The sequence below is a fragment of the Tetrao urogallus genome (assembly GCF_951394365.1).
Source record: "Tetrao urogallus genome assembly, chromosome: 4".
In the NCBI taxonomy this organism is placed as follows: domain Eukaryota; kingdom Metazoa; phylum Chordata; class Aves; order Galliformes; family Phasianidae; genus Tetrao; species Tetrao urogallus.
The window spans coordinates 19,973,500-19,988,991 of NC_136817.1; positions in this window are offsets into that span (position 1 = coordinate 19,973,500).

The following is a 15,492-nucleotide window of genomic DNA, read 5'->3' on the forward strand; positions in this document are numbered from 1 at the left end:
TTTCAACAGTAGTTTCTTATTAGTGGAATGAATAAGAAGTCAAGTAAATACTCGAAGCAAACATTCTCCAAGTTTTCAGTATCTGCTCCATGATGGCAAATTCTGATTTCTCTGGTTTGGATGAATCATAGGATGGCTTGGGTTGGAAGGAAGCTCAAAGACCATTTAGTTCCAAGTCCCCCTGCTGCTGACAGCGTTGCCAACTGCTAGATCGAATCTCAGATCCGGCTGCCCAGGGCCCATCCAACCTGGTCTTAAACACCTCCAGGGATGGGACATACACAGCCTTTCTGGGCAGTCTGTGCCAGCACGTCACCACTCTCTGTGAAAAACTTCCCACTGACATCTAATCTAAATTTTTCCTCAATCTGTATCTAATGGAGCGTGTGTAGCAGCTTGCAGGTTTGCATGGTGGTGGTGGACAAGCCATGCCATTGATCCTGTGAAGCACTGTAAGCTTCACACAAAGTGTTCTTGAAGTGTGGTTATCTCAACTGTTGAGTACATATAGATTATTGTGTATATTTGTCTGATGAGCAGTAATGGACACAAAATTGGCTGTATCAAAGGAAGATGTATGAACTGGCTATTTAAAAGGCTCAGGTTCTGGCTAGTAGGATATTCCTATGTTCTTAACCTGATACTACAATTTTAAATTTCATCACTAGTCTGCATGAAACTTGCAATTTTGTCTTACCAAACCAGGGGTCTGGGAAGAGAGGGCTAGAGCTTCGGTTGGGGGTTGTTCTGTAGCATCTCCCAGCCCCTTTTAAGATGGTGAGATCCTGTTAGGCAGTGACTTCACAGGGTCTCAGAAGAACTAGGGTGGAAATGAACTAGGGCACATTGGGTCTGACCTGTTGAAAGCAGAATCTTGGACTAGGTTATCCAAAACCATGTCAAACCAAGCCTTTCTAGTAGGGGAGACCAAACTCTTCTTCACCCAGCAATCTTCAGCGCTTTGTAGTTTTCACAGAACATAACATTCTTTATACCAGAGTTGCCCCTGAAGCAGCTTGGGCCCACTGCCTCTTGTCCTGACACCATGAATCATTTTGCAGAGAGTACCTCCATCTTCTCTGGAACTAATTTTTAGGCACCAGGAGACTGATCAACTCCCTCTGAGTTTCTCTTCTATAGGCTGCACAAAACTCTTTGCTTCAACTTCTCTGGACCAGACCGGTGGCCCACCCCCAGGGCATGGCTGTGGTTGGGGCTGGGAGCTGCAGGTGTAGAGTGGCTGGAAAGGGGCTGTCAGGAATAACTTAGGGCTGGAAGAACCCTCATCTGATGAATTTTTATTGTGGGGAAGGAAGAATTGGGTGCTTCGTTCAAAATTAACCTTTGGGTTACGGCTGCATACAATGACAAGCCAAGAGCTGCAGTTTTCCTGTGGCTGGGAAGGAGCTGCCAGGCTCAATGGAGGACTGATGGCTTGAGTTCTCTTCTGGGGAAGGCGTACTGTGGGAAAGGAAGGGCTACGGTGCCTGGACTGAGATTGAGTCTGCGTAAGGGCACAGGGAAAGAAACAGCCCAGAGCAGGGCTGGAAAGCATCTTGTAATGTAAACTCGGTGCTGGTGCTCTCATTCTCCTCTCAGGAGTATTTAGTCTGTTGATGGAGAGGTTCTCCTGCTTCTGGCTCAGCCTGGGCTTAGTGCTAGAATTACAGCTGAAAGCCCAGAGATGCAGTGGTGTGAGGACGGGAAAACATCTAAAGTAAACAGAGCTGACTCTGGGCTTTTGCTTTTCTAAAAACAGGGCTTCTGTTTACACCAGTGATGGCCTGCTCTCTCTGGGGTCAGATTGGCTACGTTACATGCTGGCACATCACTGCAGGCTTCCAGGAGATGGCAGTGCCCTATGCATTATGTACTGAAAGCTGCAGTAGCCTATCATTTCTAGCTGTGTTTTAAGCTCCCTACCCCTCACACTTGGCACACTTGAGACAAAGTGTCTCAAAGGCTTTATGTCTTTCAGCAATAGCTTCTGCTTGCAAAGTCCCTGAATTTCTGCCTTTCAGCATGTCCTGCATGGCTGAGAGTCTGGCTTCAACAAGCTCCACTGTGAGCTTGGGTAAGCAAGAGCTGTTGCCTGGAGGGCTGCCAGAGTTTTTATAGATAGACAAATGTTTGTTTCCAACGTAAACTCTCACTTGCAAGGAGAAAGCTTTGCTGCTCTTCAGCCATCTGAAAAGTAGGACTAGTTGAAGGAGAAAGGCAGGCAATTCCAGTTCTTCTCAGAAGCAAGAAAGACAGCTAAGCACCAAAAATAGCAGCCCCCACCCTGCTTGAGCAGCTGTGCAAAAGGAGATAGATGTGTGCCTGGGAAGGGCATGCATATTTGCTAAATTCTCCCTCTTCCCAGGGCTTAGGTGTTTGAAGCTCCTTCAAGAGATGTCCACACATGGGAGTTGCTGAACGTAGCTATAGCACTGATCCCTCACTGCATGGTGATCCACATCCACTGTGGCTGGGAGGCAGCAGTGTGCTTGTTGCTCGCTCTGAAGACATTGCAGTTTGTTAGGGCAGGTGTACACCCTTCTCCTCCCTGTCTGGACTCTTTATGAACTTTCTAGTCTCTAGTGAAAGGTTAATTACACAGCAACCTCTTCAGCATGGACCTAGGAAAGCAGTCTTCTGTCTCAGGCCTGTAGGAGCTAGAAGCTCTACACGATACCACTCCTTCTCTCAGAGCTGATTGACAGTAATTGCAGAATTGCAGAGTAATTCAGGTTGGATGGGCCCTCTGGAGGTCACCTGGCCCACTGCCCAGTCTAAATAGAGCTAACTGCAAAGTCAGGTCAGGTGGCGTGGAATTTTGTTGGGTCAAATTTTGAGCATCCCCATGGATAGAGGCTCTGCTGCAGTGCCCCGTGGTTTCAAAGCAACACGTATTTGAAAGGCATAGGCTGACATGGTCACGTTCACAGTGTGACACCACGAGTCTTGGATCCTTAGGAAACCAAGTCCTTGTTGCTGAAGGCTGAAGTCCTGTATGTGTGAGGTACTGCTATCACAGAGAGGACTGCTCTGAATCTGGGAAAGAGGAGTGGTGGCATTTAAGAAAAAGGAGAGAGAGAGCAGAGACTGCTCCTGCATTTGTGAATTCAGCACAAGGAGACTCATCCCCCTTTTATAGGAGCCTTTGGCCTCAGCTACTGTGAATATCCCTCACCTGGGCTTGTTTTTTTGCAGTTTTGAAGAGAGGGAGCTGCTTGAAGACTCTTGTGAAGGCAGGATGATCCTTCCTGAAACTCAACTGAAACAATGGAATGAAAAAAATGAAATGATAGGCCCAAGCCTAAATTTATCCAGGTGTGTTTATGAATCATACAGTGTTAACCCAGATTCCTGCAGGTGTCTGGAGCTGCCACTGCTGCCTTCCCTATGGAGTATGACAAGGTTCTTGTGCACAAAAGTATTCCAGTCCCAAAAATAATGATAGCAGAGTCAGCTCAGTCTGTCCAGGGCCAGGCCCTAGTTTTCTGCTCAGTGTGTGGCAGTGAATGTGGCTTCTGGTTGTGCATCTCACCTGGCTGTCCTCGTCCCTCCCTCTGTCCCTTGGGAGTCCCTGGCTACAGCTGGGGCTGCAGAAGGAGTCGAGGGCTCTGCTTTTTATAAGGTAGCAACTGTTCTGTCTATTTGAATAGCATTTCCTCATGACTACATCTCTCAGACCTCAGTGCCACAACTCTTCTCTGGAAGATAGCTGTTAGGTTTGGGTTCTTTTCCATGTTTTTCTCTGATGTATGGTTTCCTGGCTGATTGCACCCTTTAAAATACAGCCAGGTTCTGAAAACTTTGTGCTCCTGTATATTATGTTTTCAGGCTGTTTGGAGATCATCACCTTTAACACATCAGATTCAGACTGTAAGGTGCTATGTTATTGACTCCTTACCATTCCTGCTCTCAGACCAGCAGCAGGAAGCTGACTGGGTGCTGAGCACGTTTGCTGTGGCACAGGCTTTTGCATGTGCCCATTTAAAGATGTTATGTCTTGCATTCAGTGCTGTCAAGCTTCAGTTTTCGTTAGTATTTTTACTCTCAGGCAAATTTGTAAATTTTTCTTCCCCCAGAGGAATAAAAAACCCAGCCTAACCAACCCACTGCTGGCAGCCTGTTGGGTGCAGCAGGCAGGCTGCTTTCCTGAGTACCTTTCTCTTGAGGGCAAGAAAATATTGACATACAAATAATACTGCTGCAGTACTCTCTGGTGCGAGCCCTGGAGAGCTCAGAGAAGTTAAAATCTGTTTACTCTAGCAGTAAATTGAGCCATTCTCCCTGCTTGGCTGCTCTGCCCAGCCTCAAACCCACAGAGCAGCACCATTGGAGCTGGCAGGAAGCTGTGGTGTTTGCATCTTGGTGTCCCAAAGCACAAGCACAGGAAGGACATCAACAAAACTGACCACTGAGCTGCTTTGCTGGCCTGCTTTATGCCCCATTGCCTGCAGCATGGCCCATCCTTCTGTGCGGAAGGGCACTCACTTCTTGCAGCTGCCTTTCGCTTTTGCCAAAGTTTGCTGGAGGAAAATGAGATAATGCCTATTTTGCTGGAAGGCCTTGTGATGCCATGATTCAGTTAGTTTGAGGAGAGCATTGCTATGTCTCTAGTGACGTCTGTGTGGAAATGCAAGTTTCTTGGTACTACACAGAGATTTTATGAGTGTTTGTTTGGGTTGATGAAGCAAAATTAGTAGGGAAAATGTAAGGGATGGCCATAAGTAAAGCTGATACAAGATTGCTTAAACCTGTGAAGCTTCCCTCTGAATAAGGATGTCAGAAGCAGGCATCACTGACGTCAAGCTGGAACCAACTGCCCCATCTTGTTGGCCTGCTCCGACAGTCTGTAGTAGATGCTAATTTGGGGTAATGCAGTACAGCCTTGATGAAAGGGAAAAAAAAAGCTGTGAGGAGAATTAGCTGAAGAAGCATCCAGAGTGCTGGTGTCTGTATGTCAAGGCTTTAATTAAGTGAATAGCATCTCCCTGTATACACAGTTGCAGGCTGCAGCAGGGTTCTGATGCTCGATGCCTTCCCATCCCATGTCCGGGGCCACTGCCCCTCTCACCATCCACGCATGTAAACATGTGCTGTGCCAAAACAACCTTCCAAATGGGTCACTCCAGGTAAAGCCAACAGGATGTGCACCGACTTCCCTCAGTGGCAAAAACACCCTCAGCGCCTCACCAGGAAACTGGCCTTGCTGCTGGATGTGCTGTCCGTCTGTCCAACAGCAGCGTGGTGTCAACAGGGGACTTTGTCCTGGTGCCATGCAATGAGGGGGCATGGGCTGCCTAGCCATGGAGAGCCCAGCTTGCTGCTTGCATCTGGCATCCTTTGGGAGAGACCAGCTCTTCTGGGTGACTGGGTGAAGAGCTGCCTGTTAGGAGTGCCTCTGGCCGTCAGCCTGGCTGGGCCTTCATGGGCACTGTGCTCCCAGCCTTGTCACTTAACTCTGCTGGCTATTTCTGTACAGGTGTATCACAGAGTCACAGAATGGCTTGGGTTGGAAGGGATCTTAAAGCCCCCTCAGCCCCAACCCCTGCTGTGGGCTGGGTGCCCCCCGCCAGCTCAGGCTGCCCAGGGCCCATCCAACCTTGGCACCTCCAGGGGTGGGGCACCCACAGCTCTGCGCAGCAGTGCAAGAGCCTCACTGCCCTCTGAGTAAAGAATTTCCTCCGAACATCTAACCTAAATCTCTCCTGTGGTAGCCTTAAACCATTCCCTCTTGCTCTATCGCTATCAGACTGCCTAAAATGTCTGTCTCCCTCCTGCTTGTAAGCTCCCTTCAAGCACTGAAAGGTTGCGATGAGGTCTCTCCAGGGCCTTCTCCAGGAGCAGAACCTGTTCTCTCCCTGTTTCCCCTGACTAAATATGTGCTCAGTGCCGTGGTATTGTTCTTTGGTTTTGGGCTGTTTCCAGCTGATTAATTATTAGAGCCATGCAGGGACCGGTGGTTTTCACAACAGGGATGTGCGTCAGACCAGTGGCCTGGCCGGACCAGTATCCTGTATCCTGCAATGGCCTGAACAGGCATTTGGGAAAAGATTGTCAGAAACAGAGCAAGATTAGGGGAAACTGTTTCCTTGGGAAATATTCTGAGCAATTAGTGACCAACAGTTTTGAGAATTTGTGAGCTGGAGGTTGTATCTCGACTGGTTTCAAGTGTCGTTATGGATGAAGCTTGTGTGTTTCTCTTAATTCTCTCTTGGCCCAGTTCATGCTTTTAGTCACCAGGATATCCCACGGCAATGAGTTTTGCCATCCAGGCGCACATTGTGTGGAAAAATGCTTCTCTTCACCTTCCCCAGAGCAACTCCCTGATCATTGAATGATCAAGCAAGTGCTCAGAGATCTTCAGATATGAAGGCTGTGAAAGTGATAACGTGCCATTGTGCTCACATTCCCCAGAGCCACGTGTGTGGTTTGTGCACACCTTAAACCTCAGCCACGCTCTGCAAACCCTTACCAAGTGAAAGTCCTCAGCTGCACTCACTTAGCACACAGAACAGGCCAGAACCTGTAGGAGGCCAGCTGATGCCTACAAACATTGGTTCTGTAGGTTATGAGAGTGCTAGATGGAGACAGCTGCTTTCCTGGGGGAGCACAATTCAGGGGAACCCACCAGGCACCATCAAACAGGCAGCACATGCAAAAGCCTGCTGCATCTGTATTTCTGACCACACTGACAAAAAAGCCCATCGTGTGCAGGGAGGAAATATGTGTTAGAGCTCATATGTTTTATAAAGCTCTTCACCCTTCTGGCTGGTTTTTGTTGAAGAGCACTACCTTCTTTCAAAGAGGAAGCAGGTGCACAGAAAGGATTTGGTTTTGCAGGCGTGCCGCTGGGCGGGGGAGGTGACAGGAGGAGTTGGCTTTGCTCAGCACCTGCTTTTCCCTGCTCAGAAAGCAGCTGGTGCTGAGCTGAAGCTCGGCGTGCAGACTTGTGGGCTGCTGCAGCACTGCCTGCCTGTGACACACAGGTGTGCCTATGCACACATGGGCATGCACACAGGCTGTCCCTGTAGTTGCTAAGTTGGCCCTGAGCTCCTGCACAGCAAACTGAAGGTAACATTGGCTGTTTCTCTTTCCTTCTCTCTCCATAGAAGCACTTCTGTCCCTTCTTTGCAGCTTGGATGGAAGTGGCCATGGGCTTAGGCAATGTAAGCCCTTGGCTCGTCTGCTTGTCCAGAAACCAGGCTGAGACCTGACACAGGCCCCATCTAGTGGGGGGCAAAGGAGAAAGGAAACGGGAACTGCTTTTTGGGACCGTATCATCACAAAACTGGGAGGAGAAGTGAAATTGTGACTGAAAAAGATGGCTTTAGTGAAGTAGAGTGAGCATGCTAATCTTACAGGGAGCTGTTCCCATCCTGTGGTCTGGAGGGGAATGTTTCGGCTCCTTATTTCCAGCTGCTAACCCGCCAACAGTCTATGAGCATTTTGTTGGTGTCTTTCCATGCATGGGGAAATCTCAGCCTCTTTCTGGACTGAAATTTAGCCCAACAGCAATGCTTTTGCATCAGTTTTTGGGATGTTAATGAAGTGTTACATGCAAAAAGGTACACCTTTGTATGCCTGCCATGATCAGCATGACGAGTCACACGTATCTTCTGGTAGAAGGAGGTGTAGCACTTTGACTGTTTTTCTGTGTCTGCATTAAAGGTCAGAAATAGAAGTTATATAAAAAAAAACAACAGGAAGAAGAAGAGGGAAATAAGAGGGAAATGAGGAAGAAAGCAACCCAACATGAAGGAGGAAAGGGAAAGAAAGATGAAAAGGAAGAAAAAAGGAAAGAAAGGAAGAATGGAATTAAGAAGAAAGATAAAAGGAAAGAAAGGATGAAAGAAAGAGAGAAAGAAATGGAGGAATAAAGAAAGAAAGGGAAAAAAAGGAAAAAGAAAAAGAAAGAATTAAAGGCTTCTTTTTCCCCTCAGTGTGCCCAGGTAGGCAGCGTTGCTTGCTGCTTCACTTCAGCTCATTTCTTTAGAAGGCTGTGCTGAAAATCTTTCTGGAAGCTAAAAAGCCAGCATGTGCTTTAGAAAGAAAAACTCAGGTGCTGCAATGGAAGGCTGCAAGTGGACAGGGAGGCCATGCAGCCTACCTCCCACCCCTTTGTTCTGCTGTGGATTTTTGTGAGCCAACAGCAAGTAACCATGATGCAACTCAATGTCATATTGCATTATGCAATGGAGCATGTTCAAAATAGCTTCTGTGGTGTGTTTCCAAGCTCTCAGTGTCCTGTTAGGTAGAAAGAGCCATGCCGTGGGGCACTGACAGTAATCTGGGGGTGACTCTGGTTTGACTTCCTACTGAGCAGTGCTGGGTTGGGCCTGTGTTTCATGAGGTGAGCAGAGGCACTGCAGGGTGTGGATTACACACTTTCTCTGCAATTGGGGAAGGATTCCTAAGGAGAAGAATTGCCAGGCCCTGCACTGAGCTCAGGATGCTCAGATTGTGCAGAAAACAGACTTACTGACCCACAGCCCAAGGACTGCTTCTGGTAAACGGGTGTAACAGAAGGCCAGGGGGTTGGGATTAACCAACCAGTGCTGCTTGCTGTGGGGAGAGCTAGCCACCTTCTGGGCTCTCCTTTGCTGCCAAGGACCAGATGTGACAAATGAGAATCCCAGCTGAATCCATTGAGAGGTCTGCTTGGGTATTTTGAGCCACAGAGGTCAGAGATTTATTGCAGGGCACTACTTGGCTGGTGCCATGAAGCTGTGTTGCAGTGAAGGAACTGCAGAGCACGGCGGCAATGTTCAAATAAGTGATCGTGCTGCAGAGATCAGAAGTAATGCAAAAGGCAATGAGCCTCAGTCTGTTTTAGTGAGCTGAAGGATGCCCAGCTGCAAGCCCTGAATTCTTGGAATAGGTAAAGAAAAAAGGAAGGGAAGGGGAGAGGAGAGGAGTCCTAAAAACTTGCAAATGGAAATCCTACACACTTTCTGTATGTTAAAAGCCTAAGAAAGAAGATGCAGTCACAAAAGGCACCAAGAGAGGTGTTGTTGTTTGCCTGGGGAGGCCCTAACCTTCAGCTGCACCGTGTTCTTGCTTCTGTGTCACAGCAGATTTTGCATCTTGAACATTTTGTTTGCTTTGGCACTGAACAGATGGCAAAGAACTGGAAGGGATTCAAACAGCAGCAGACATGATTTAAGAACTGTCTTGAGAAGAAAGCAGATCTATTTAAAGTATAAAGCCACCAAGAAGGGGGAACTATCGAGTTTTGCAGAACACAATGTAATCTAACGGAGTGCACCATAAGTAACCAAGTGGTGGCAGTCTCCAGCACTGTGCCAGGGGCCTGCTGAGCATCCTTGGCGAGGTGTGCACGTGCACAACCATGCAGCCACATACCCTGCACCCCAGAGGCTGCTGCAGTGCTGCAGCAGCGCCATGTGCTGCATCCCCTCAGGTGGCCATAGCAACCACCAGTGGTGCTAGGATCCAGGCCCCGGAGCAGGGCTGCCAAAAGGGAAGAAGACGCAACCACCACCACCAGGCAGCAGCTAGCAGGGAAAGGCATGGCGTCGAGCTGCTGGCGTTCAACACGTCCTCCCCCCCCGGCCTCACCGGCTCTCGCCAGGGCTGAAAATCGCCGTGTTGGAAGCGGAGGTAATCCGCAAGCGTACCGAGTACCGCGTCCACCTTCCCAGGAGAGCTGCTGCGTGCTCGGGCTGACACCTAGCGGCGGTGTCGGCTTTCTCCTCCCGGCGGTGGCAGCGTGGAAATCTTTTCCATTGGCTTTGGCTCTCTGACAGCGCGCTGGGCTCACCAAAACGCGGAAAAAGCTTTCCTCGGGACAAAGCTTTCACCAGCTCACCTCCTTGGTGTCCCATGGGTGGAGGCGGCTGTCGTGGGATGGTGACTAGACCTCGTTGAGAGGTAGCTGCATCAGAGAGACCTGAGCTGCGCAGGATTAAGACAGACCCGTGAAAGCCCCTCCAAAATCCCTGCCAGCAGTGCTGGAAATAGCCCAAGTGGGGACCTGCAACTGAGTAGGACTTGGGTGAAATAAGCCGAAATCCAAACAGGCAGAGCAATGGGCCCCTAACCTTATTTTTTGGAAAAAGATACTGATTTTCAAATGTTTCTTGCACCTGCTAAGTGCATTAGCAACATGGGCGGTCGCAGTGAAAGAAAAATAGCGTCTCTGTGGTGATCCGGTGCCTGTGGCAGGCATTCAGGGGGGTGATTTATTGCTTCTTTGGCTGGCAGCCGGACAGCCACACTCTGTGCTCACATATTATGGGGTTGTTTTCCATCACCTCCAAATTTCCTTGAAAGAGCTAAGTACTTTGCCACCTACTTTCGCCCTTGAAAATCAATGGCGTGTTGGCCATGCCAAGGGAAATAAATCCTGATTGGGAAGGGGAAGCACGGGGCTGCTGGTGCTGGAGGTCACTATAGCTCGTCCATCCCCAGAAACTGGGAATGACAGAAGATTGGCTGGTTTGTTTTTGCTGCCATGATGTTGGGTGCAAAAACAAAACGTGCTGCATGCTTTTACAAACATGAAGAAGAGAATCTGCCCCAGGGAGCTGGTACAGCAGGAACAGCCTGTGTGTCTGGAGCCAGGAGAGGTGGAAGTTCAGGGGGCATGTGGTGATGGGCTGCAGAGAAATGAGGTGGGAATGAATTCAGGGCCAGATGAACCTTTCTGTGAAGAGAAGGCCCTGAGTCAATGCAGAGGGATGCTCTTCTGCTATTTTTCCATCAGCCAGGCAGCAGAAATGCTGTATTTGTGCAGGAAAAAAAAAAGTCCAAGGGAACAACTTAGCCATAAGCAAGGCCAAGATTCTGTAACCTGAGCATTCAGCGAGTGAGGGCATTCACCTGATGTGAAGATAAGACCTTGCCCTCTTGCAGAAAGGAATGTTACTGCTGGTGGGATAGGGACAGATCTTACCTGTAAGGAAACCTTGTGCAGATCCAGCCTTATCTGAGAAGTCGTAACTTGCTGATAGAGAAAATCCCATAGCTGGGAAGCAGCTGCCATGCAAATATCATTCTACTGCAAACACAGACCTGTTGCAAAACTGATGGCTCTTCTTGGCAGGGTGAATTCTCTGAAGGTGATTCACCAGGCAGTCCAATAAGACACTGGAACCCACTGTGCTGCAAGACAAGCCTTTAACCTGCCTTCCAGTAACACCTTCAACCTCCAGGAACCAACACCCAGGACTGAAGCCATCAAAAATGTAAAGCCAAAACAACTGTAGTGAAGTGGCACACAGCAAAAGCAATGGCAGCTAGGGGCAGCAACTTGTTTGATAGCAGAGACAACTGGGCAGAGATCAGCCTTTGGGACAAAAATATGACTACCACCATGCTGGTTTCAACACCTACCGTCAGAATAATGGCCCTTCTTCTTCTTTGGCATGCTGAGATCCAAACTCCCATGACTTTTAAGTAACTGCTGATGACAGAAATTGTTGCTGAACTCTATAACCTCAACACTATAAAAGATGCCAAATGAAAATACACACACCGACACACATATATATTTATGCTAGTCCTGGATAGTTTGCTTTGTATCTGTACTAAGCACAAGCCAACACCATCTCTTTTGCACCCAGTGTAGAAGGATACCAGAATGTTCAAATATGGAATATCATTTTATTCTTGGAAAGTGGAAGATCATCACTGACTTGCCAAATATTTGGCCTCTCAGATTACCACTTATTTAGTGGGAAAGTCTGAAATGTTAATACTTTACTGAAATGGGCCTACATTTGGCTACCATGAGATGTCTCTCAGATTGTTAAACTTCAAGCTAACACTTTCATCTTTCAGAGCTTCTCCTCAAATGATACCTGACACTGACAGAAGCCCATGTGCAGGATGCTGGTGGACATGTAGAGCACGCTGCTGTTCTCTTGGAGGAGCTACTGGGATGTGAATGGATGCACTGAGCTCAGTGTCATCAGGAACACATTTGAGTTAAGGCACAATAGGTTTCATAACACAGATTTTGTTTTGCTGATGATGGCTTCCCTTTTTATCCTACATAAACTAAGTGATTTTGATTAACATGCTTGGCTTTCCAGGTTTCCATCCCCATCTGAACCATAGCATGTTGACCCCTGTTTCTGGTAGTAAATTTCCCCGCTGTCCAGAGGAGTGACCTGACAGCAGAGAACACAGTACTCAGTTACTTGGGACTAGCCATCTGCTTTCCCCATATAACAACTGCTACTGGGCACCTTCAACAGAGAGAGCTGGTATTGTGTCAGGGTTCCTCAACAAAGCAAGAACTCCTGCATTACAAGGTACTGGAGTTCAGGCAAGCATGGCCTTGTGCTAATTAAATAATAATGCTGCAGGGGCATAGGTTAGAAATATTTGATAGATACTGGAAGTGGAAATGGTTTTAAATGAAAGGAGGGAGATTTAGGTAAGATGTTTGGTGAAAATTTTTCATTCAGAGGGTGGTGAGACTCTGGAATGTGTTGCCCAGAGAGGCTATGGGTGCCCCTTCACTGGAGGTACCAAGCCCAGCTTGGATGACCTTCAAACTTCAGATGGGTACAGACTTCCTCTTCTTCAAAGGAACACAAGCACCATGCTATTCCCATCAAGGTGGCTATACTTTCTTATCTAATGAGGGAAAATGCAACCAAACCAGTAAGTCAGGCTACGTTGGCCAAAGTGTTTAACCACTGCTGTATGGAAGAACAAGATCCAAGATGACAACCAGATGAGTTATACCATCTTATCTTTCCTCCAGAGAAGTAAGGAAGACAAATTCCCACTTTAGATTCTCTAGTATTTTACTTTCAGGAGCTTTTGTTCTCACATGTGCTCCTGTGCCTAAGGACACAGGTCAAGTGGTGCTGTGGAGCAGCCGGTGACCCTAAATGAGCCAGTAGTGTGAATCTGGAGAACGCGCTTCCAATTCCACCACTGCAGGACAGAATGAAATAAGCCATCCAAGGGCACTGGAGGCAGTTTTCCAAAAACGGAAACTTGCTTTTGGCCAAGAGGATTTCCAACTGGCTGAGGATCTCATCCCAAACAGTTGTGATCAGTGGGGTATCTCCTTGTGCACAAACTGGGCTTAGGGATTGTCTTTATTCATGCTTCTTCCAAGACATGGCATCGCTGCTAACTTGTGTAAACTATTGTCCTTGGACTCCAGCTCAGGCTCTGATAGCTTTTGTAAGAGCGTTTGTATCAAAATATTATTGTGCTGGAGTCTCCCAGGACATCTGGGGCTTTGTGCAGACAGGGTGCTTACAAATGAATGTGAATCAAAGCAAATCAACATTGCTTGGCAGGGATGAAATGCATTGCTGGGGTCTGTCTCTGCCAAGTGAGACTGCTTGGCCTGCGTCCCATTCTTCAGGGGGATTGTCTGTCAAAACACAATTTGGCATTGTGAGGCATCATGGTTACATGGCTCACTGTTCCTTTAACCCCTCTCAGGCCTCGTGCTGCTGCTATCTGTAGCAGTGGAGTGGAGACCTGTGAATTTCTGTCTCTCTGAACAGAGCTCAGATTGTGGCACTTTGCACCAAGCATTCCTCAGGTAGCGCTTTCCCTTGGGAACTCTCAATCAGCAGCTTGCAACTCTTTTGAAAGGAAGACTTTATTTCTTTAGTGCTGGGAGATAATATAAAGACATCACTTCGTGGCATCTTGTGATGGAGGCCCAGCTTCTCAGCCTTGCCACCTCAAACATCAGGTCACCATTTCAAGGTGAGTCCAACTTGGTTATCTGATTATTGTCCTTAATTATCCCACCCCTGATGAGCAGCAGCTGCAGCTTCTGCCAGTTCCCCCTGGCAAGCCCAGAGGGCAAGCTAGGACATCAACATGAACACGCTCATCCTGCTAACAATGTATAATCACAAGTGCCTCCCACTTCTGGACATTTTTAAGAGTTCATTCACCTTTCGTATGCACATAGGAAGCGATCACTTGGGTGGCTTTGAGCCCATGCTCTTTGCCATAGTGACATCCCGCAGTGAGCACTAGCAGGAATCCTGTCCCTGAGCACTGTCTCTGCTGGGCCCTCTGTCTGTGCCGAGACCTGGCCATTCTTGGAGGTGCAGGTGACAGGCAGCACGTGCCACCCTGCCTGGGCTGTCACATCACCCTCTGGCCCAGCACGCAGCTGCAGCCTCCCCTGGGCAGTTGTGGTAGCAGCAGCAGCAGCCTTGCACAGACTGGGACGCTCACAGCTCGGCTGCCCCTCTCACGCAGCCTGCAGCTTTGCTATTCTGTTGCACAGCATGTGTGCTTTCTTTCCATTCCTAGCTGCTGCCTTGGTTAAAACAAACCACAGTCCTCACTATTGAGTGTTAGGAGAGGAAGAAAAACCTAAATGAAGGACAGAAGAGTATGCAACAAGTCAAAACAGATGCCAAGGTAAAACCCAGCTTTTGAATCATGTGTTTACTTGCAGCGAGCCAAGCTACTTGTGCCTGGCATTTGGGGCTGGCTGTGCTGTTTCACTGGAGTGCTCATACATCTGGAGAGCTGTGGCATCTCTCTCAGCCTGACAAATTGGAAGATTCTTGTGCACGAGGAAAAGCCTAAGTAGGTGGTGTTTTCATAGGTAGCCTGCTTCAGAGAGGGTCTGGCCCTGAGCTGCAGGAAGTCTGGGAGCCCAGTAGCCCTGGCTGGAGTAAGGTGCTGTGCCTTGCTGGCGTTGGCACTGTCTGCTCCAGGAGAGGGCTGGGGCACAGGACCTGCTGTCATCCCAGCAGAGCAGGCCTGGTGGCAGCGATCCGTGTGCCTCTCTGTCCTTCTCCTAGACATGGAATGTGCTGGCAGCCCCAGAGCTGCTGTCTGACCTGGGCTGCAATGTGGTTGCACGGGTCTGGCACAGTTGTGCTAAGAGCTGCTGTTTTGCCAAGAGATGGACAAAAGTAAAGCCAGGCAAGATGAGATAAACAAAAATACAGAGAGGCCTAACGTTGCCAAGATGGTAACAGCTGTAAATGCTGAGTGAAGAAATGTGAAGAACCTTGCCCTGGCTCGGGGTGCCGCCACCCGGTGCTTTGTGCTCAGCCCTTGCACAGGTGCGGGCGGTTCAGAGCAGGGCAAAGGGGAGGCAGGCTGCGAGGGAGGCTGGAGGCTGTGCTGCTCATCCAGCAGGGCTTGGCCCGACGTGAGCGGGGTTAATGGGAGGCAACGTCCTGCGCTGCGGGAAAGCCGGGATGCGGAGACATCGGCACTTCTGCGCTGACGGGAGGAGGACCCTGCGACCAAGGCGCAAACAACTCTTCATTAATGTGAAACTTGGCACCGCCCAGCTCTTACCCCTAACAGCGGTACCGACAGCCAAGCAAAACGCTGCGTTCTCAAGGCCGAAGGCTGGCTTCTCCTATTAAAGCACGAGGAGCTGCTCAATCCCGCAGCACGCCGAGGACCGTCTCTGGCGGTGCTCCGCTCGCTGACCCCCCGCCCACACAGAGGCCCGGCAGCCCATCACCCGTTCGCAATTAACGCGCGGCTGTAGCTTTAAAGCGGGTGGAAGAG